This window comes from Bison bison, unplaced genomic scaffold (genome assembly GCF_000754665.1).
Source record: "Bison bison bison isolate TAMUID 2011002044 unplaced genomic scaffold, Bison_UMD1.0 scf7180017864333, whole genome shotgun sequence".
Lineage (NCBI taxonomy): Eukaryota > Metazoa > Chordata > Mammalia > Artiodactyla > Bovidae > Bison > Bison bison.
The window spans coordinates 2,107,217-2,107,429 of NW_011494905.1; positions in this window are offsets into that span (position 1 = coordinate 2,107,217).

Here is a 213-nt window from a genome sequence, read left to right on the forward strand (position 1 = left end):
CTTGCTTTTTCCATGATCCAATGGATGTTGGCAATTTGATCTCTGGTTCCTCTGCCTTTTCTAAAACCAGCTTGAACATCAGGAAGTTCACGGTTCACATATTGCTGAAGCCTGGCTTGGAGAATTTTGAGCATTACTTTACTAGCATGTGAGATGAGTGCAATTGTGCAGTAGTTTGAGCATTCTTTGGCATTGCCTTTCTTTGGAAGTGGA